Below are 23956 nucleotides of genomic sequence, written 5' to 3'. Positions count from 1 at the left end.
GATATCCACCCCAGCACTTAGTACCATGCTTGGCACGTAGTAAGTGCTTAAACAAATACCATAATAATTATTTTTATTATTTAATCTTGGATGGGATCACTGGCCACATTTCTACCCGTGCTCCTAGTTTGCAAATGCACCAACAGTTCACCCAGTCGTTGAATGGCTTGGGAATCATCAGGGGATGGTCTTCATTGAAGCAAGCCAAGGTTTCTGGCTTGAATTACAGCATTTTGGGAAGTTATGGATGCTCCTGTCCACATAAGTAATCCCTTAACCTAATTGGAAATAAGTGGGTGGTAATCTGAGAATAAACTAACCCAGTCCAAATGCAACACAGACCTTTCATTTTGAAGAAATGACTGCCCAGACTTTGCAAAAACACAGCTGTCTTTCACAGCGTGGGGATTAGTAACCCTATACAACAGTTCAGGAGGGGAAACCAAGAATAAGAAATGCATCTCAGGCAGTGTGCTGGGGAATAGTACTCTTTGGCTGGACGCATGAGTTGTTTGAGAATGGCCAGCCTTCTGATGAGGATGTCTCTATTCTTCACAAATAGTGCCCCGATGCATGACATGAGGTCATAACCTGTCTTTCTATATCTCATCCACAGGGGAGGGTTCTAGATTTGTCCACTAGATTGAGAGCTCCTCTGCTAGGGGATGAGAAAATCCTGGAGGTCAGGGATGATTTCTACTTACTCTGTTGTAGTCTCCAAGAATTTATTACAATGCGCTGCAAACAATATGTGGTCAGTGAATGCCACTAATTGAATTTGATTGTCTGCTAAATGTTGAGGAAGAATATAAACAAAAGGCCTGTCCAAAAGAGCAAAGGCCTAGGCCTCAAAGGATCTGGATATTAATCCTAGCTTTGCCATTTACATGCTCTGTGACCTCAGGCAAGTCATTCAACTTCCTGTGCCTCAGTTTCCTCATCTGTAAAATGGGAATCCAGTGCCTGTTCTCCCTCTCACCCACATGAGTTTGTGAGATGGGGAGTTGGTTCAATCTATATAGATATCTTGTATTTAGTCCTGTGCTTAGTATAGTACATGGCAGATAGTGGCCCGTTTCTCTGAGAAGCAATGCGGTCTAGTGATTAAAACATATGCCTAAGAGTCAGAGGACCTATATTCTAATCCTGGCTCCACCACTTATCGGCTGTGTGACCTTGGCCAAGTTTCTTCACTTCTCTGGGTATAGGTTACTTCACCTGTAAAATGGGTATTTACATTATAAGCCCTAGGTGGGACGTGAACTCTGTCCAACCATGATTACCTTGTATCTGCCTCAGTGTTTAGAGTTATCTCTCATGCTAACCTTCTCACTGTGCCCCGATCTTGCCTGGCCCATGTCTGCCCTCCCTCCCTCAAATCCAACAGGCAATTACTTTCCAATCCTTCAAAGCCTTACTGAAGACACAGCTCCTGCAAGAGGCCTTCCCAGTCTAAGCTCCACTTTTCCTCATCTCCCACTCCCTTCTGCATTGCCTTGACTTGCTCCCTTTGTTCCCCCCCAACCCAGCCCCACAGCACTTATGCGTGTATCTGTAATTTTATTTATTTGTATTGATGTCTGTCTCTCCACCTCTAGACTGTAAGCTCATTGTGGGCTGGGAATGTCACTATTTGTTGTTGTATTGTACTTTCCTAAGCGCTTAGTACAGTGCTCTGGACTCAGTAAACACTTAATAAATATGTTTGAATGAATGAATACTTAAAACAATCCCTGGCACGTAGTAAGCACTTAAATACCATTAAAAAACATAGTAACTGCTTAATCAATTGATGGTATTTTTTGAGTTTTTACTATGTGCAGAGGACTGTACTAAGTGCTTAACATTTCATTATTATGATTATAGTTGTTGTTGCTTCCAGGTTTCTGGAGTCTCAGGTTTCCCTTGGGAAAAAAACCTGAGACTCCAGAACCATGGAAATCATATTTTCCTCACCCTCTGAAAATAAGCCAGACTCCACCACCAGGAAAAACTTTTCCTTGGCAGCTGGATCACTGCCTCAAATGGCAGACCCGATCACCAATATTGGGATTCTTGAGCTCTCACCTCGCCTGCATCCAATATCTAGGGAAGTGGACAGTGGCAAGATAGCCAAATGATTGCTCTTGGAGAATTGTGAGAAGACAGCCACAGCAGTTAACACAGCATTTAACACAAGCACTTGCCCTCCTTGGGCATTAAATCCTGGGCTCAGCTGGCTCCAGCTTTTAGACCCCAGGGCATATCTTGGGTGACCTCAGTAATAATGATAATAATAATAATAACTGCAGCATTTGCTAAGCACCTACTATATGCCAGGCACTGTACTAAATGCTGGGGATGATACAGGATAGGTTGGACAAAATCCTTGTTCCACATGGGCTCAGTCTTAATCTCTATTTTACAGATGAGAAACTTGAGGCACAGAGAAGTGAAGTGACCGGCCCAAAGTCACACAGCAGACAAGTGGCAGAGCAATGATTAAAACCCAGGTCCTTCTGACTTCCATGCCCAGGCTCTTTCCACTAGGCTATGCCGGACCTCGAGTTCCCTGGGCTAAGCGATAGACACCCTCACTGAAAAATTGCTCCATAAGAGCCAGTTTCTGTTAATAATAATAAGTATGTTATTTGTTAAGCACTCTCTATGTGCCAGGCACTGAACTAAGCCCTGGGGTGGTTACAAGCAAATAAGGTTGGACACAATCCCTATCCCACATGGGGCTCCGGGTCTCAATTCCCATTTTAAAGATGAAGTAACTGAGGCATGGAGAAGTTAGGTGACTTGCTCAAGGTCACACAGAATACTGTGGCAGAGCCAGGATTTGAACCTTCTTCTGATGCCCGGGCTCTATCCACTACACCATCCTGATTCTCATGAAACCCCCATGCCAGGGCAGGTAGCCCCCTCCCCAGCTCCGGGGTTACCTCAGGGAAGGATGGAGTGGGGAAAGAACAGAGAAGGCCAAGGAGGAGAGGGAGACCCATTCTCCGGCTCTCCAGGGTTCCTAGAATCAGGTGCCCAAGGAAAGGAGCAGGGGAAGGGGGGGGGGGGGTAGCGGCAGAGCCAACCCTGGTCTGGTTAAGGTCATGGTTCAGGGGTGGGGGTAAATAGGGAGGTGGCTTGGAATATCTTCTCCTGCCCTAGGGCCTTCAGTGGAATGCAACTGGATGCCATGAAGGAAACTCTTCACAGAGTGGGTGGTAAACATTTGGAATTCATTTCCTCAAGGAGTTGTGCAGGCTAGAAGATTTGATAGAAGTTTGGCTAGAGTCATGTCTGAATGGCTCAAAATGACTGCACGAGGGAAAGGAAGGAGGTAGAGGAAATCAATCAATGGTATGTACTGAATGGTCACTCTGTGGAGAGCAGTGTACTGAGCCCTTGGGAAGTACAATAAAGCAGAATTGGCAGACATGTTCCCTACTCACAAGGATACAGTTTGGAATGTTAGTCCATTCCTAGTGGGGGATATCTAGCAGGGGGACTGCATCATAATTTCTCCAAACATCCTAATCCCACTATGCAAGACAGCTGACTGGGTTGGATGGAGTATCTGTTTATTTCTATCATAAAGTTGCTCATAGACTCATGTTCTGAATCACAATTCATGGGAGGATTTTTTTTCTGAAATTTGTAAAGCACTTACTATGTGCCAAGCACTGGGGTGGATTCAAGTCCCTGTACCACATGGGGTCAGAATAGAAATAGGAGGGAGAACAGTTATTGAATCCCCATTTTGCAGATGAGGGAACTGAGGCACAGAGAAGTGAAGAGACCTTGTCCAAGATCACACAACAACCAATTGGCAGAGCCAGGATTAGGGCTCAGGTCCTCTGACTCTCAGGCCTGCGTTCTTTCCTTAGGCCAATAGATTCTTAGCCTTCCCCTTCCTCCCTTTGAAACTAAAGGAATGGCATGTCAGGTTGCTCTGAAAACCACCAGAAGAATAGAATCCAATAAAATAGAAAGCTTTTAGAAGGTATGAGAGGTATTCTAAATAACATAGAGTCTGGAGACTTGCAATTGAATTTGATATTATTCTATTAAGAAATTCTGTTTCAGTAGCTGCCTCATTCCGAAAATGGCAAATGATCTAAATTTACACCCTGCAATGTAGAAATACTCAAAGGAAGAGAAATGTTGGTGATTGATATATCCAATACACTCAAACATAAAGTAATTAAGCTATATTGATTTCCTACACGGGGTTCATATGGTGCCATTATCAACTTTAGCCCTTTGACACTTTGAAAGGCTTTTGAAGAAAATCGTAATATAGTGCCTCTGTGACATTCTTATGAGTTGCAGTGAACGTAGCTATTTACAACGCTCATTTTATAGTTTGGTCTAACACTAGTTAAATAACACCAAACCGAAGGAAGATCATAGTGCAGTTAGAGCTGATTTTAAGTTTATGTTGTTAATCACACATTCAAGATTCTGGAATGAGTAATACCAACAAATATGAGGAAATAGAGTCTTGAGCCTTCCACTGTTGTTAAATGCAATTTTGGCTATTCCCAGGAGAGTTCTTAAAATGAGTGGAGCATGATGGGAACATGTCTAGCTGAATTTGTCTAGAGTAGCCTCTGGCTTAACACTTGTAAACATTTATATTAGGGGCTTTGAGAACAAAATACAGAGCATGTGATGTAAATTTAAGCTAAGACATCAAATCACACGTGAATCACACCCAGATGAATTAGACAGCCCACGAAAATGCCCTTGAGAACTTGAAAAAGTGGGGACATATAGCTTGAAGGCAGCAGAGAAAAATGTCCTGGTGATGTCCTTAGAAAAGTAAATTAAATTACCCCAGTACAAAATGGGAGAGAATTGCTTTGTGTAATCATAGCAGGGCAAGATCTACTAGTCACAGTGGGCCCCAACCTAAAAGTCAGTCAGCAGTTATGTGGAGTTAGAAATAAATCAATGATTCTTATTTTTTATGGAATTTGTTAAGCACATACACCGCGCTGGACACTGTATTTGACAATATTTGCCAAGGGCTTATTATGTGCAGGCACTCTTCTAAGCACTGGGGAAGATGCAAGCTAATCCATGTCCCACATGGTGTTTACAGTCATAGTTTCCATTTTACAGATGAGGTAACTGAGGCACAGAGAAGTTACGTGACTGCACAAGATCACACAGCAGGCAAGTGGTGGAACTGGAATTAGAACCTAGATCCTTCTGACACCTAGGCCCATACTCTATCCACTAAGTCAGCTTGCCCGATAACAGGGGAGACAAAGATGAAAATATTTACACCACAAAAGATGCAGAATGCTACTGCTGAGGACAAAGTTTTTCGGTTTTTAATCACTCCCAGGGGAGACGGTCCTTAATCCATTCCTTCATTCAATCATACTTATTGAGTGCTTACTGTGTGCAGAGCACTGTATCTTCATCACCCTATTTATTTTGTTTAATGAGATGTACATCACCCTGAATCTATTTATTTGCTATTGTTTTAATGAGATGTTCTTCCCCTTGACTCTATTTATTGCCATTGTTCTTGTCTGTCTGTCTCCCCCGATTAGACTGTAAGCCCATCAAAGGGCAGGGACTGTATCTGTTGCCGATTTGTACATTCCAAGCGCTTAGTACAGTGCTCTGCACATAGCGCTCAATAAATACTGTTGAATGAATGAATGAAAAAGTGCAGATCAGCAATAAAGATAGACAATCCTTGCCCACAACAGGCTTACAGTCTAGAAGGGGGGAGACAGACATCAAAACAAGTAAACAGGCATCAATAACATCAATATAAATAAAGAGAATTACAGATATATATGCATCAAAACAAGTAAACAGGCATTAATACAAATAAATAGAATTATAGATATGTGCATATCAAGACCGACTTCTCTGACACCCCACCATGAAAGTATGCCAGAAAGTATTTGTTAAACACTTGCCATATTCCAGGCACTGCACCAAGCCTTGAGGTAGATACGAACTAATCAGGTCCCGCATGAAGCTCACCGCCTAAATAGGAGGAAGAACAGGTATTAATTCCCCATTTGGCAACTGAGGGAACTGAGGCCCAGAGTAGTTAAGGGACTTGTCCAAGGTCACAGAGCAGGCATGTGGTGGAAAGGAGATTAGAACCCAGGTCCTCTGACTCCCAGTTCTATTTTCTATCCACCAGGCCACACTGCTCCTCTGTGGGTGCCTTTGTGGAACCTTTGAGGGTTTGGCCAGTTGAGAGTCAGGCAGCTACTTCAAGTTCTCTTCCACCCTGAAGACCCTTTGGCTTATTTAGTCATGGGGGTGATTGATGCTGATTAAATGCAGCTAGCTGGCACTAAGATAATGTTTTCAGTAAACTTGATCTGATTTTTGACTGTTTTTTTTAATCTTGATTCCTGAAATATTTCTTACATCCACTGGCACTTCCAAACTTAGTTAAAAAGCAGTTAATCATGTGAAGGTAATCTAGTTGTTTTCTTCTTCAGGATATTATCCCAAGAGCAAAGTAAGAGGCAAGTCCAGCATTACAGCACAGGGTTAAAAGATGACCCCTTCAGCTCTATCTATTCGACTATTCTTGTAACATCTGTTCTTCTACCTTCAGAAGAACAGTCTGAATAGCAGATCACCAATTGAATATCAGATCATTAACGAGACTGGTATTTGGTCTATTATGCTGTTGTTTTTCGTTTCTTATTAATTAACAAGGGGCCTTCTGCTAAGGTCTATCCTGAGCTCTCGTATAGTTATTTATCATGAAGTACCTAGCCTAAGGAAGGAAACCTGGTTCAAAACCCCGTATGCCTTGTGAGTATTGCATTGAAATGAGAGATTTCAGAAGAAGAGAAAAGACCATCATATAACAGTTTGGTCTGCTAAATTATTTTCCAAATGTGTTTAATTCACTTGTTACCTTCTCGGAGGAATCCTTTGCTTCGCTCAACTCAGTAGTTGCCAGATGATTAGTCTCGGACAGTAATAAATCTGACACTTCCATCAGCAATCATGGCATTTTTTGGTGGTACTTTTATATATTCATCATCATAATTTTAAAGCCTGGAAATTGAAACTGTCCCAGGGCTTAAATAAAATAGCCCTCTTAAAATCTCCCCGCGGGCTTTGCCATTGAGCTGTGGCCGACCAAGCTAGCTGTTCTAATGGTACCTGTGCTTGGCTATAAAATGATGACTTTAATCAAGATTCTAAATGTTACTCCGACAGGAGGTCCTTTCTGGAGTTTCCTGATTTTATAGAGTACAATTGGCTGTTTCTGTTTCTGTGGCATCTTTCCTTCAGGCTCTTTGATTTCCTCTTAAATTCCCAAACTATAAAAGGAGCTACTGCAAAACGCCCCTACCCATCCAGGGAAAGCTGTCAATCTCATCGGACATGAGCTGTGTAAGAGACTGTAGCGGGGTATTTGTTAAAAAATAGTGGTATTTTGTCAAAAGTGCTTATTATGTGTCAAGCACTGCTCTAAGACCTGAGGTAGAAGCAAGATAATTGGGTCAAGCACGGTCCCTATCCCAAGTGGGTTTCAGAGTCTAAAGTGGAGGGAGTACAAATGTTTAATGACCATTTGACAGATGAGGAATCTGAGACATAGAGAAGTTAGGTGACTTACCCCAAGTCACAGAGCTGACAAGCGGTAGAGACAGGATTAGTATCCAGGCCTTCTGACTTCTGGTCCCATGTTCTTACCACTAGACCAAGCTGATTTCTATATAGCCAAAAGTGTGCTGACTGTCCACTTTCAGAAAAATAAATAATCACAGCTCTAAAATTTAAATCCTTAATGATCACGCAATTCACTGTGTTAGGCAATATGCTACTAATTGCTGCAGCTGATACAAGAAAAGCAGGTTGAACACAATCTCTGTCCCTAATGGAGCTTATAGTCTAAGCAGGAGAGAGAACAAATGCTGAATCCCCATTTTACAGGTGAGGAAACTGAGGAACGACAAAGTTAAATGACTTGCCCAAGATGATACAGCAGTCTTATAAGAGATGAGATTAGAACCTAGGTCTTCCTACTCCCAGTCCTGTACACTTCAGAATAGGAAATGCTGCCTATCTTGCATCTTTTTGCATCATTTTTGCATCTCTTTTTTAGAGCTCATCCTGAGCTGATGTTTATCATATTTCCATAGTTCTACTCTTAATAACTTTCATGGAACATAGTTGCATAAGTGGTTTGTAATAATTGGAAGCATATTTTGAAGATTTGTCAACATGAGTCTCAGATACTTTTTGTTGATCCAGTTTTTCATCAAAATGAGAATGACTTTTGACAACCCAAAAGCATTTTAAAAGTTAATTAAGGAAATCAATTACTTTCACTGATAGTTCATCCTTTTCAAAGTGTTCTAATTAGTAGTATTACAAACCTAACTCAGATATGATTGGTTTCTTCTCCTGATCAAAACGCTCTTATTTGGATGTCCTGAAGTCTAGGTTGCCAATCAGTCAATAATCAGCGCTAGTTATTGAGCACATACTATGTGCAGAGCATTGTACTAAGCTTTTGAGAGAGTACAATACAACATAATTAGCACATATGTTCCCTACCCATAACAGGCTTACACTAAAGTTTCCCTGTTAAACTGGAAGTAACGTAGATATCCCAGGTCTAGAATTGGGGGCTTTCTTTAAGTTACTACGAAAATCTCTCTAACTAAAATAGTTGTTATCTTAAGCAAAAAATGCAGGTGAAATTGAAAAAGATGCACAAATGACTGTCCTTCATGTTTAAGCTTGAGTCATTTAAAAGTTTTCAGTAGTATGAAAATCTCCTTTTAGGCTTAAGCAATCTTTCTTTGAACTTTTTTGTTTAATAGTCAAACAAGCCGATAAGAAACGGAGCACCTGCTTCATCTTTCACCAAGCATGATAGTTCCTCTTAAGATTTTCTTTCTCATATCTTTCAGTAACTCAGGCTTTCAACTTATTATTCATAGAATGGTTGCAAAAAGGTGCATACAACAAAGTTAACTGTGGTCAAAATATAAATTAAAGGATGTCGTCTCTTTAAAGGTCTGGTTATTCGATGGTGCATTTTCATTTCAAATTGTCTGTCAGAAGCTAGTTTCAAATAGACAGGGCCAGTTGATGCTGAATGTTCAAAGTATCCATTGTGTGAATAATGAACTGTTCTTTGAAGAAAGAGCAATACATGAAGCTTGAACTGAAGGAGAAAATTATGGGTGAAACTGAAAAACTCTACTGGGCTGTCTACAACTGAGAGTTCGAAAAGGCACTCATTCTCTTTTTCTTCAATTGATGTCATCTCAGTTGAGTTCTCATTGGGAAAACTGACTTCTTTCCATTTAGGAAAGAGGCAAAGAGGCTCCATTTATTCAGGATTTGCTTTGCCTGATCTTCCATTGTGGCAAAGCTAGAAATGAAGTTTATCTGAAGCAGAAGGGATATTAAATTCAATAAGACTACATTATTCAGAGGCTGAAAAGGCAAGGAGAGGGTTCTTGAAATTGGCAATAGTTGCCTTCATGTAAATAAATCTCTGTATTGCTTATCTTGACTAACTCTAACATTGCTCCGATTTTTTATGCCTCCTACTTTCTATTCAAGGACCTTTCTGGTGTTATGGCTGTATGTGTCTCTCTCCTTTCATCTTTTTTTTCTTGACCAGGGAAGAAAATCAATTAATCAGTGGTACTTTTTGAGTGTGGCTATGTGCAGAGCACTGTACTAAGCTTGGGAGAATACAATACAACCAATTTAGTCAGCTCATTTCCTGCCCATAATGACCCTACTCCCTTCCACACCACAGCTATTCTTAGGAATTATTGGACCATATTGACAAGGGAAAATCTAGTCTCTCCCTATACCCACTGCATTTTTTTTGATGATATTTGCCCTTCTTATTAAGACTTTCTTACCATAGTCTGGTTCAAGAAAAAAATGGTGAATAGAAGGTGGCGTGAAGTTGCATTTCTCTATCTTCAAATGCTAAATACAGAACAATGTTCCAGAAAGCAGGAAAATACAGTCAAGAATTTCAGACAAGCCCAAGCTTTAAACTGAGAAAAAATTCCCCGAGAGCAGTTAAAAACTACCTCAATTTTATAATTGGTAACTATTCCCTTCAGAGTCCCTAAGGGTATTACATATCACTAGTATTTCTTACACATCTGAATAAAGCAATGCAAATATTATTTTGTAAGGTTTACCTATTGTTTTTGAGTTACATTAGACCCAACAAAGATTTTTTTTCCTTTCTTTCCTTGAGATCAGCTTGGCCTATAAGTGTGAAATGCAAATTTAAGTGTGGTTCTGCTATTTCCCTTTCGTTAAAAAAAAATCAACATTTAGAAAGCTTAGCTGGTGCAAAGATACATTGTCTGAGAACAATAAATGCTATTTATTGAGATCTTACTATGTGTAGAACATGGAACTAAGTGCTTGGAAGACTACAATACAGTAGAGTTGGTAAATATGTTCCCTTGCCTCAAGTAGGGGAGACAAACATTGTAAATGAATAATTTATAATATATAGTTTATAGATATGAGCATAAGTGCTGTGGGCTGAGGGAGGGGTGAATTCCAATGGTCTAAATGTCACAGATCCAAAGGAATAACAGGAGATGTACATTTGAGGAAATAACTTGGTATTTTGGGAACCATTCCCCCCATAGTGATCAAATTCACCCTTCCCAACACTAATCATGCTTGTTGCCCCCCAAAACAAACAAAAGCCAAATCTATTGAGGTAACCTATTCCTCAACTACTTGGGTGTTGGATTAGTTTTAAGGAGATCTTGAAGAGATAAGTAGGAGCCATGAATAGGGTTGGAAGTTCTTTCAGTCAGTGAGGTCTTGGGGCAGTTGTAAAAAGATTTGACACCTTACTCTATTTAATGGAACTTCTTCCCTATTCTGCCACTTGACTCTTTTATTACCTGTGTGGGCCTGAGAGGTCTAAATGCATAGACCATGTTTAATTTCCTTCCTCAAATAAAAAGGATTAAGATGTGAAATTTTGAGAGGACAAAGAAAGTGTCACATTATGCAACATACAACTCCACAAAACTTGGTAGTATTTTATTCCTGAACTACTGAAGCAGAGGTTACTTATTTATATAAATATATATGTATATATACACATATATATATTTATTTATTTTCTTTTTCCTTATCTTTTTGTTAATTGATTTGGCAAAGGGCATCCTCCTGCTTCAGTGGATGAGACTGCAATAGGTGGATTTTCAAGAGGAAACTTTAAGGGGGGTATCTCCCTGTGAAAAGCCACAAAATCCTTTAAACGTAAAGAGAAGCAAAGTGATGGAAACAGGAGAAGGGCCAAATCCAAACAATTGAATAAACAGGTTCTTATTTTTTTTCTTCTAGGCAACATGCCTGTGTGAGTAAAAACACAATCCAAAATTTCAGGTGTGAAAATTAGAGAAAGTGTTTCTCTTGCAACTAGCAATGACGGGGAGGGAAATTGTAGTTTGTGCCTCCATAGGCAGCTAGCAGAAATGGAGGATTTTCCAGTGGGTGGACAGACATGCCAAGCATTTGTATGTACCTGAGAAACACGTGTCCTAGGGAACGGGAATTGAGGATATTGTTTTGCAAACTTTTTTCTTCCAAATAATTCTGCAGAGAGTCTATAATTCCCATAGAGTTGAAATTGCATGCTGCTTTCCACCAACCAATGAGGCAAAAAAAAAAAAAAAGTGGAAATAGCTCTAACAAGAAGTTTGTCAGAAATGCATGTTTGATCAAACAGTCAATCAGTGATATTTATTGAGCCCTTTCTGTGTGTAGAGGACTATACTAAATGTTTGAGAGAGTACAGTATAACAGAGTTGATTGACAAGTTCCCTGCCCACAACAAACTTACCATCTAGAGAGAGAACGGCATTAAAATAAATTGTGGATATGTACATAAGTGCCGTGGGGCTGAGGATGGGGTGATTGTTAAGATATTAAAAAGTATGAATCCAAGTGCAAGGGTGAGACAGAAGGGAGAGAGACTGGGGGAGCTGAGGACTTAGTTCGGGAAAGCCTCTTGAAGGAAATGTGATTTTCATAAGGCTTAGAAGATGGGTAGAATGGTCGTCTGTTCGATATGAACAGGTAAGGCCTTCCAGGCCAGAAGTAGGACATAGGCGAGGGGCCGGCAGCGAGATGGATGAGATTGAGGTACAGTGAGTAGGTTGGCATTAGAGGATCACTCCTAATGTTAGACTCTTTGCATCAGGAACTATAAGGACTTGGAACATTTTAAGTGCTTACTGGGTGCAAGGCACTGTGGTAAGCACTGGGCAAAACCACTTGGGAGAGAATTAGACTCTGTCCCTGGACCTCCAAGGTCTGGCAATCTAAGAATCACTGGCTGGGCTTAATGCTTTCTCCCTTCTGGAGAGAAAACCCTAATGGGATAGAGAAAATCCATGCTTTCAGTCTCTGATGCAACCTACGGGCACCACTCTCAAACCCAACGCAAAATTCATTGCCAAATGAAGCATGGAAACAGAACCTAATTCTCATTACAAAAGTGAATGTGACCCTAAATAGCTTTCCCATCATATCATATGTCATTCCCATCTTGGCTTCCATGACGAGCTAATGATGATTCGGGAATCCAGAAGGCCATATGGTCCAGCTCTAGTGTTTGTGGAGTATAGGGCTCATATGCAATTATCTTTTTATGTTGCAACTTTCTTTATTATTTAGAGCTCATAGCAACAATCCTATGACCAAAATGCTTCATATACTCTTAATTATCCTTCAATTTTTTTCTGGACTCACAAATAGAAGTAAATACTGCAAAAGACAAATGAATAGATACTAGGCAGAATTAAAACTATAAGCACTTGGGCTGACACACTCATCCCCAGAACATCAGAGATTTTGCACCAAATATGGAATACCAAGAACCAGAAAAGTATAGGGATCGTTTACTGTATAGGGATCAAGAAGCAGCGTGGCTTAGTGGGAAGAGCCCGGGCTTGGGAGTCATAGGTCATGGGTTCAAATTCCGGCTCTGCCACTTGTCAACTGTGTGTCTGTGGGCAAGTCATTTCACTTCTCCTTGCCTCAGTTACCTCATCTGTAAAATGGGTATTAACTGTGAGCCTCACGTGGGACAACCTGATTACTCTGTATCTACCCCAGTGCTTAGAACAGTGCTCTGCATATAGTAAGCGCTTAACAAATACCAACATTATTATTTACTGGAAAGAAGTAGGAATTTTAATACTGTGAGAATTTTGGGCTTCCCATTAACATTGTCATTTCATTTGAATTTGCAGGGGAATAGCTCTTTCTGTTTCTTTCTCTCTCTCCCCTTCTCTCTCCCCCTTGTAATGGCAGGCAACGTACTGCATGCCTCACCCTCATCTCTTTCTGTATATTTTATGACACTGTTTAACTATGGCTTTATACCCATTTTTTTTCTGTCTTCCCAGCTTCTTAGTGCCCTTTAAGGAGTATTTTGTTTTTCTTTTTATTGCTATACAGGGGGCTAGTGAATGAAAGACTATCTAGAGTGTGTCACATACCTTTTTTTTTAATGGTAGTTGTTAAGCATTATTATGTGCCAGGCACTGTACTAAGTCCTGAGTTAGAAACAAATTAGTCAGGCTTGCAATAGTCAGTGTAATAATAATGTTGGTATTTGTTAAGCGCTTACTATGTGCAGAGCACTGTTCTAAGCGCTGGGGTGGATACAGGGTAATCAGGTAGTACCACGTGAGGCTCACGGTTAATCCCCATTTTACAGATGAGGTAACTGAGGCACAGAGAAGTGAAGTGACTCGCCCACGGTCACACAGCTGACAAGTGGCAGAGCCGGGAGTCGAACCCACGACCTCTGACTCCGAAGCCCAGGCTCTTTCCACTGAGCCACGCTGCAGTGTACCACGTAAGACTCTTAGTCTTCATCCCCATTTTACAGATGAGGGAACTGAGGCACAGAGAAGTTAAATGACTTGCCCAAGGTCACACAACAGGCATGTGGCAGAGCTAGGATTAGAACCCAGCCCTCTAACTCCCAGGCCTGTGCTCTCTCCACTAGGACAAGCTGCTTTCTGCCACATATTCCTTTTTTATGCCTTCTTACCTGCCTGAAAGTCCCTCCGGCTTCACAGCCACTACTCTTCCCATGAAAGTTCTCATGTATGATGTCAGCTTCCTGTGGTCAGGGAACTTGTCTCTCAGCTTTGGGAAAGCAGCATGGCTTAGTGGATAGAGCACAGCCTAGGAGTCAGAAGGTCATGGGTTCTAATCCCTGCTCTCGCCACTTGTCTGCTGTGTGACCCTGGGCAAGTCACTTCACTTCTCTGTGCCTCAATTCCCTCATCTGTAAAATGGGGATTAAGATTGTGAGCCATGTTGGACAGGGACTGTGTCCAAGATGAATATCTTGTATCTTCCCCAGTGCTTAGTACAGTCTTTGGCACATATTAAGCATTCAACAAATATCACTAAAAAGAAAAAAAAAACTTTGTTGCCTTTTATACAGTGTAATTTACGTTAGAGTCTGCCTCCAGCTCTAGATTGTAAATTTCTTGAGCTTAATAACCCTACTGTATTCTCTCAAGTGCTTAATAATAATGTTGGTATTTGTTAAGCGCTTACTATGTGCAGAGCACTGTTCTAGAATCCCTTGTGTCTACCCCAGCCCATCAGGTTGTCCCACGTGGGGCTCACAGTCTTAATCCCCATTTTACAGATGAGGTAACAGGCACAGAGAAGTTAAGTGACTGGCCCAAAGTCACACAGCTGACAAGTGGCAGACCTGGGATTCGAACCCACAATCTCTGACTCCAAAGCCCGTGCTTTTTCCACTGAGCCACGCTGCTTCTTTAATATGGTGCTCTGCCCAAATTAAGTGCTCAATGACTACTATCAAATGATTGATAGATCGATGTTAGATAGATAAAATATGCAAGAGAGATGGAGAGCTATACTGCTGGCCTTCAGGTGCAAATAAAATATGACAGTCACTGACAATGAGATCAATCAATCAATCAGTAGTATTTACTGAACGCTTAGTGTTTACAGAGCACTGTACTAAATGCTTGGGATACAACAGAGTTGGTAGGCACATTTCTGACCCACAACCAAGCAACATGGCTTAGTGGAAAGCGCATGGGCCTGGGAGTCAGACGACCTGGGTTCTAATGCCGGCTCTGCCAGTTGCTTGGGTAATTATTTGCTGTGTGACCTTGGGCAAATCACTTAACTTCTCATGCCTCAGTTTCTTCAATCTAAAGTTGAGATTCAGTACCCGTTCTCCCTCCAACTTAAAACTGTGAGCACTAAGCAGGATAGGGACTGTGTCTGATCTAAATTAACTTGAATACACCCCAGTGCTGAGAACAGTATTTGACACATAGTAAGCGCTTAACAAGTACCATAAAGCAAACAAACAAAGAAGCTTAGAGTCTAGAAGGGGAGACAAACATTGATATAAATAATTTAGAATACATTCTCTATAGATATGTACATATCTATATGTGGGACTGAGAGTGGATGAATAGATCTCAGCATGTTTGAATGTGGCCAATAAAACCTGTACCACATCAGGTTTAAGTAAAGATTGATACTTGCTCTGCTGAGACAATTATCACCCTCAGGACTTGATTCCATCTTAGTTTCTCCCTCTTAGTGCCATTGTGGTAGAGACATGTCTACCAGCTTGGTTATATTGTAGTCTCCCAAGTGCTTTGTACAATGTTCTGCACACAGTAAGTGCTCAATGAATATGACTGATTGATCAGAGGCCCGATGCTCCCCAAATCTTCCTGAAGCAGTGGAATCTCAGGGCCTGACCAACCCGGGCTCTGAACAGAGCCCGGGCCTGAAAGTCAGAAGGTCATGAGTTCTAATTCCAGCTCTGCCACATGTCTGCTGTGTGACCTGGAGCAAGTCTTTTTACTTCTCTGGGCCTCAGTTACCTCATCTGTAAAAGGGGATTGAGACTGTAAACCCCACATGAGACAGGGACTGGATCCAATCCAATTTGTTTATATCCACCCCAGCACTTAGTACAGTGCTTGGCACATAGTAAGTGCTTAAATGCCACAGTTATTATTATTATTATTGCTATGTAGGCAGCAGAGCATGCAGTTGAGTTTTTCATAAGTGATTTGGAAATGGGGGCTGGAGTCATTCATTCATTCAATAGTATTTATTGAGCGCTTACTATGTGCAGAGCACTGTACTAAGCGCTTGGAATGTACAAATCGGCAACAGATAGAGACAGTCCCTGCCCTTTGACGGGCTTACAGTCTAACTGGGGGAGACAGACAGACAAGAACAATGGCAATAAATTGAGTCAAGGGGAAGAACATCTCATTAAAACAATAGAGACTGAGAAAGGCCGGGTAGAAGCGGGAGGGAGGGGCAATAGCCACCTGGAGGGCTTTAGAGTGAGAGAACAGAGAGAAGTAGACCTCGGTGAGGACATGCAGAGGTGTGCTATGGAGTGGAAAGGGCAAGGACAGAATCAGGAGGGATCTCTCTGGAGCAGGGGGTAGGAGGGGGATGGAAACGACAACTTATTCAGGGTAAAAGCATGAAATGGCTTGATTTGTGGAATCACATGGGTGCCAAGCTCTTCTGTGTACGCAGACCTTCTTCATGATGTGTACGCAGACCTCATGGGAGGGGCCCTTCTGTGAACTCTTGCCTCAAGGTCCTTGACTGACTGAAAAGGAGCATGGCTTAGTGGATAGAGCATGGGCCTGGAAGACAAAAGGACCTGGCTCCACCACATGTCTGCAGCATGATCTTGGGTAAGTCACTTCTCTGGGCCTCAGTTCACTCAACTGTAAAATGGGAATTCGAAGTGTGAACTCCAAGTGGGACAGGAATTGTGTCCAACCTCATTAATTTGTATCTCCCCCAGCACTTGGAACAGCGCTTGGCACATAATAAGCATTTAAGAAGTCTTGTTTTATGCCGTCGAGTCATCTCCGACCCGTAGCGACATCATGAACACATCTCTCCCAGACCGCCCCACCTCCATCTGCAGTCATTCTAGTAGTGGATCTGTAGAATTTTTTTTAGTAAAAACATGAACATGGTTTATCATTGCCTCCTTTTGCCCAGTAAACCTGCCCAGCATGGGGGAGTTTTGACTCATTGCAGAGATTGCCTTCCACTCGCTGGCCAAGCTAGGAATGGCATGGACAAGCCTCTGCTTGACTCTCCCTCCCATAGACGAGACTGGTAGATTACTGGAAACTCTCCAGGTGCCATCCTGAGAGGGGATTTAAGTACCATTACTACTACTGAAAGCAGTCCTTTGTCAAAGGGAAAACTGATTAAAATAGAAAAGTTCAACTCATCCCAAAGGCAGTCTAAATTGCCTCCTCTGATCACACCATTTATAACTGGACTGTTATATATTCTTATATATTGTCATATTATACTCTCCCAAGTGCTTAATACAGTGCTCTGCACACAGTAAGCACTCTATAAATATGATTGACTGGATTTAAGTTTCCTTAGAAGCAGATAAGCTGGGCTGGTTTTAGGAAAAGAATGAAGCTACACAATTTGGGTGTGAAAATATCACAGCTATTATGACTGTAGATATTTCCAGGGAGGAGACATATCTTTTAACAGTAAGTACTCAATAAATACAATTAATTGATGGATTTTTTTATGGCACTTGTTAAGTGGTTACTATGTGCCAGGCACAGTACTAAGCACTGGGGTAGATACAAGATAACCAGGTCAGACGCAGTCCATATCCCACATAGGGCTCAGAGTCATCATCCCCATTTTGCAGATGAAGACTAGAGAAGTTAAGTGACTTGCTCAAATTCACAGAGCAGGCGAGTGGTGGAGCAGGATCAGAACCCAGATCCCTCTGCCTCCCAGGCCCATAATCTCTCTATGAGTCCACACTGCTCTCCTGATTGATTGAATGATCTACATTTTCTCTTTCAGTAATTTGAAGGCATCTGCTATGTCTATGGTGTGATATCAATGATAATGGGACGATCTGTACCATTTAACCAAAACCTTCTGTAGTGAATCGGTATAAATGCCAATAAACAAAGTGCTTGACTGAAAGATGTCCTTATAGAGAAGAGAGAGCGACCACATGTTCTTTCTAAATAAGTTTTGTTCGGCTTTTTCTTTTTTCTAAAGGGACAGCATAACTTCAAGATACCGCATCGTATTGCATTACCTTTCACTACATTGATTCACGTGTACTCTGGTTTCAATTTTAAATGTCACTATTATGTTTCTTCTCCATCTCCACCCATTTTCCCCCCACATGCTGGTAAATTTAGGTCTTAATCACAATTTTCATCAATTGACATTATTTTGATCATCCTCTCTCCTTTCCACTGAAACATTTAAATCATTTCAATAATCAAATACTGGTTCTCTGGTGTTCCTACTCTTTTAGAAAGGCTTCCATCTGAAACTACTAATCCAACATTTGAGAAGCATGACAACAGTGATTCATTTCAATTCAGGAGGCAATAATCACGTTCTCTCAATTGTAGCATGAACCTGGAAATGGTTAGAGAAGCAGCGTGGCTCAGTGGAAAGAGCACGGGCTTTGGAGTCAGAGGTCATGGATTCGAATCCCTGCTCTTCCACTTGTCAGCTGTGTGGCTGTGGGCAAGTCACATAACTTCTCTGTGCCTCAGTTCCCTCATATGTAAAATGGGGATTAAAACTGTGAGCCCCACGTGGGACAACCTGATCACCCTGTATCTCCCCCAGAGCTTAGAACAGTGCTCTGCACATAGTAAGCGCTTTACAAATACCAACATTATTTTGCTGTAACTTTGGAATTTTTGATTCTATCAAGATGGAAGTCTAAAGTCTAGTTCTAAAATTTGACCCTGGTTTTCATTTGGGTAAATAGTGCAGACAAATATATGACCAACATGCTCCTATTCAATTGTAATGGCTTAATTTTCAATGCTAATCATTTTAGTAAGTGATAAAAATATTTCTTGTAAGTTTTTGGGTATATTACTAACAAGCAAAACAAAAATAGCATTCCCACAACATTCATCGCTCTATTTTTAAATGGTATTTCATTGATATTTGTTATGCACTTATAAGCTAATCATTAAACAGAGTTCATGCCCCACATGGGGCGCACAGCCTTAATCCCCTTTATACAGATGAGATAACTGAGACCCAGAGAAGTTAAGTGATTTTCCTAAGTTAAGTGATTTTTCCCAGGGTCACACAGCAGACAACTGGCTTAGAACCCAAGTACTCTGACTTCCATCTTTCCACCAGGCCATGCTGCTCTACTGAACTGAGGAAATGAGTCTTTACTGAAAAAAAAAAGTTATAAGACAATAATTATGTCCAAGATCTAATTCAGCAAGACAATTTTCAGCAGAGATAGGGGATAGGGGATTGATTGAATGATCTACATTTTCTCTTTCAGTAATTTGACGGCTTCTGCTATGTCTATGGTATTTTTTTAAAGTATATGGACAGATTTATCTATTGATGATAGAATGCAGATTAGACAACTAACAGGTTCTTACCCCTTGTCTTTTTCAGGGTAACATCCGTGTATGAGTAAAAAAAAAAAATCTGAGATTTCAGACTTGAAAGTTTTCACTTGGGAGAAAAAACAGCAGCAAGGAAAATTGGAGTAGGGCCTCCACAGGGAAATAAGAGAACTGTCCCTGTGAGTGGATGGACATACCAAGCGTACATGTGCCCTAGGAAAGCAGATGACCTAGTGGAAAGAGTGTCGGCCTCAGATCCCAGTACTTGGGTTCTAATAATAATGTTGGTATTTGTTAAGCGCTTACTATGTGCCGAGCACTGTTCTAAGTGCTGGGGTAGACACAGGGGAATCAGGATGTCCCACGTGGGGCTCACAGTCTTAATCCCCATTTTACAGATGAGGCCACTGAGGCACAGAGAAGTTAAGTGACTTGCCCACAGTCACACATTCTAATCCTGGCTCTGCCACTTGCCTGCTGTTTAACCTTGGATAAATAATTTAATTTATCTGTATTTCAGTTCCCCTACTTGTAAAATGGGGATTAAATGCCTCTCTCCCTCCCCTTTAGACCGTGAGCCCCGTGTGTGACAGGGATTAGGTTTAAACTGATTATATTGTGTCTACCCCAGTACTTAGTACAGTACTTGGCACATAGTAAAGCACCTATTTACAAATATCACAATCATTAGAATATAAGACTGGTTTTACCCTTAGAGGTAATAATATTATAGCTAAGAAGCAGCATGGCTTAGTGGAAACAGCATGGGCTTGGGTGTCAGAGGTCATAAATTCTAATCCAGGCTCCACCACTTATCAGCTGTGTGACTTTGGGCAAGTCACTTCACTTCTCTATGACTCAGTTACCTCATCTGTAAAATGGGGATTAAGACTGTGAGCCCCACGTGAGACAACCTGATAACCTTGTATCTATCCCAGCACTTAGAACAGTGCTTGGCACATAGTAAGCGCTTAACAAATGCCATTATTATTACTAAGAATAGCTTCTTATTCTAGTTGTTTAATAGTATTTGTTTTGATCATACCATTTATCATATATTTTTATCTTGCCATAATGATTTTCTCAGTAAAGCACTCAGTTCCTTAGTTCAGCAGGTCTATGACTGTTTTTTAATTGTGTGGTGAAAATTCTATTTTTGATTTACCTGTTAGAGATATTATACCTTAAAAAATTACAAGAAATATTTTCATTATTTGCTAAAGGGAATCATTACCACTGAACATTTATTTAGCATTGATTTAAAAAAAATATAGTATTCAGTTCAGTGCTCTGCACGCACAGTAAGCACTCAATAAATACTACTGATGATGATACTATTGGGGTGATTCTAATCCTGGGCAATCATAATTACCCCTAAGAGCAATAGTAGTGGTTGTTTATGTCTTTGCCCATGGTAGATGGTCAAAGAGGGTTGTGATGGTCACATCTTGGATATCAATTCTGGTAGTCAGGAATAGACCATCTTAATCTCTATCTTTCCCTCTAATAACTCATTATTAATTACTCATCCATAAACTTTACCCAAACTCTCTTGAACCTGCCAGTATTTTTAGTTCGCATGATTTCCTGAGATAATAATACAGGATGACATTACCTCTGTCTTATTCAAACTACTTGTTACTGCAGAGAACTTTGTGGATTATGAGAAGCTGTTCAAAATCAGTAATAATAGTAATAGTACTTGTTAAACTCTTACTGTGGGCCAAGCCCTGTTCTAAGAACCGGGGTAGATACAAGTTAATCAAGTTGTTCACAGTCCCTGTCCCACATGGGGCTCACACCTTTATCCCCATTTTACAGATGAGGGAACTGAGGCCCAGAGGTTAAGTGACTTGCCCAAGGTCAAACAGCAGACTTGTGGCAGAGCGGGGATTAGAATCCAGGTCCTTCTGACACCCAGGCCCATCACACAGCAGTCCTTTGGCAGAGCTGGGATTAGAACCCAAGTCCTTCTGATTCCCAGGCCCATCACCACAGACATTTGGCAGAGCCGGGATTAGAACCCAGATCCTTCTGACTCCCAGGCCTGTGATGGATACACTGTACCACACTGTTTCTCAACTGCAGGCTCTCTTGAAGAGTGCACTTCCACCGAACCGTGTAAGAGCTCCTGAATGATTCCAAGACTTTGCATGATTTTCCCAGTCTGTTGAATCAGTTTCCTAATAGGTCAGAATCCCATTCTGAAACCCCATGGCAGATGTGTTGCTGCTGTGATCTCAAGCATGGCTGCAGAGAATAGAAGAAATATACCTGGACCTATTATACGGCCTTTCATCACTTGTGGAGAAAGGATGGACTAAATCTCCTCCAATCCTTTTCAGGGCTGGTTCCTGCAGGACTTACATTCTTGTGTAATCTGCCTCTTTTAGGTGATTCATTTGCAATAGCATCTTGGATGAAAACAAACAAAAATCTTACGTCCCTAAGATGGATCCAAGTGAATAATGGAGCGAGCACTGACTGGGAATCAGGAGACTAACTCTACTACTGTCCTGCTGGATGACGATGGGTAAGTCACTTAAACCTCTCCTCATCTGTGAAATGGAGATAACATCGGTTGTGCGGGGTACGCGACAAGGATTTTGCGTAAAGAGGTGTTCGTTTGGATCCCCTCTCTAGACTGTGAGCTCAAAGGGAATATCACTGTTCGTTGTTGTATTGTACTTTCCCAAGTGCTTAGTACAGTGCCCTGCATGCAGTAAGCACTTAATAAATACGATTAATAATAATAATAATCGACCAGTACCAGGAAGAGGGGATTGACCCAACTTAGTGCTGTGTGCCCTGTGATTGAATTCTGCCAGCTGCATCTTTTGAGCTGATGTAGGCGTGGTGCCCGTCCCCTGCTCCAGTGGAGGAAATGTGGCTCTGGCACCTGCATCAACTCTCTTCCTCTCTGTCCCCCAAAGAGGGCAGAGATTACGCAGAGGAATGCCCCATGTGAGCATGGTGGGTACAATCCATCCTGAGGAGACAGAACAGAGCCATGTCCATTTTTCAGTGGCCCGGCTCTGGGCGTGGCACAGCGACGACAGCTGTCTCATTTGAGAATCCACTGCACGTCTTTTGCCTAATTTTCATGTCCTGTATGATTTGCCCGGCTCTGTTCGTCTTCAAACTTAAAATAATGGCCACCTCAATGAGAAACGCGCTGGTAATTAGTGACATTGGTGAATGATGATCTGCTGGGGGTAATGTCAGAATTTATAGTTTCTGTGCCTGCCGTTCTTACTTGAAATTGGATTTGGGGAAATTATATGGAGTTTAGCTGCCTCTTTGCTATCTATTGTCGGGGCAGAGCCCATCTCTAGAGTGATGAGCTTTTGGAGTGCCAGGGAGTGAATGACTGACTTTAAGCATAAGTAATTCTTCTGTCGAGCCTTTGACAAGTCATTTGTTGGAAAAACCTATTCTACTGATTGCAATCTACACTTAACAGATGTGCTATCCAGGGATACGTCAGCTTCATTCCAGCATACCAATTAATGCCAGGCTCAAGTGAAGAAACAGGAGCTTTCAGTGGTATTATTTAAAATTGGTATTACGCATTTCCCTTTGAGCCATTATGGATCGGGTCACGTTTGACCGGTGAGAGAAGAATTTCCATCCTTTACCTCACTTATCTTGATTGCGCTCAGTCTGTGAGCCCCCTGTGAGACAGGGATCGTGTCTGGTCTGATTAACCTATATCTTCTCCAGTGCTTAGAACAGTGCTTGGCACTCTTCTCACTCGCCCCGCCTTGGACTTTGAGCCATGATATGGGACAGGAACTGCGAATGATCCTATTACCTTGTGCTTACCCTGTTCTTGGCTTGATGCTTGATATTTACTAAATGTTTAATAGATGCTAACTTTATTTCCTCTCTTTGTTGAGTCCTGCCGGTCTCTGTGGAGTTGCAGTGGGAAACCAAATGGATGGCATTGTCTGAATTAGACTGTGAGCCCATCACTGGGCAGGGATTGTCTCTATCTGTTGCCGAATTGTACTTTCCAAGTGCTTAGTACAGTGTTCTGCACATAGTAAGCACTCAATAAATACTATCGAATGAATGAATGAATGAATGAATGAATGAATGAATGAATGAATGAAATAGTGACTCCATTATTGTAAGCTTCATAGGTACCACCTTGGAAGCTTAGGACCATTGGCCGGAGAAAGGCTTTGAACCTTCTCACTATTGTCATAAGACTGAGAGCCAAAGGACATGAGTTCTAATCCTGGCTCCATCACCTACCTGCTGTGTGACCTTGGACAAGTCCCTAACTTCTCTAGGCCTCGGTTTCCTCACCTGCAAAATGGGAATTCAACACCTGTGCTTCCTTCTCCCTGGGTGCCTCATTTGGGCCCTGACTATTGTGTATCCACCCCAGTACTTAGTACAGTGCTTAGCACATAATAAGAGTTTAACAAATACCATTATAATTATTACTATTGTTGTTGTTGTTGTACCTTTGTAATACCTGAAACAAAAAT

The sequence above is a fragment of the Ornithorhynchus anatinus genome, chromosome 7, assembly GCF_004115215.2.
Source record: "Ornithorhynchus anatinus isolate Pmale09 chromosome 7, mOrnAna1.pri.v4, whole genome shotgun sequence".
Lineage (NCBI taxonomy): Eukaryota > Metazoa > Chordata > Mammalia > Monotremata > Ornithorhynchidae > Ornithorhynchus > Ornithorhynchus anatinus.
This window is presented reverse-complemented; position numbering follows the sequence as displayed.